The following is a 232-nucleotide window of genomic DNA, read 5'->3' on the forward strand; positions in this document are numbered from 1 at the left end:
AAACAGTCTTTGCCCACTTCCCTCCCGAACTCAGCGGCGAGCGTCTCCCGGCCGCTCCCACCCACGGTCTTCCCGCGAGGGAGAGCGCCCACAACCTCGCTCCCCGCGGCTGTCCGCTATGACGTCATAACGCATCGAAGGGTTCTGCCGCTCCGCCTCTCGCTCGCCGCGGTTACTGCCCGGCTCTTCTCCGTCCTCTCCGTATCCGCCTTTTCTCCTCCTTTCATTTCCC

This window comes from Gekko japonicus, unplaced genomic scaffold (assembly GCF_001447785.1).
Source record: "Gekko japonicus isolate JY-2015 unplaced genomic scaffold, Gekko_japonicus_V1.1 scaffold108, whole genome shotgun sequence".
NCBI lineage: Eukaryota > Metazoa > Chordata > Lepidosauria > Squamata > Gekkonidae > Gekko > Gekko japonicus.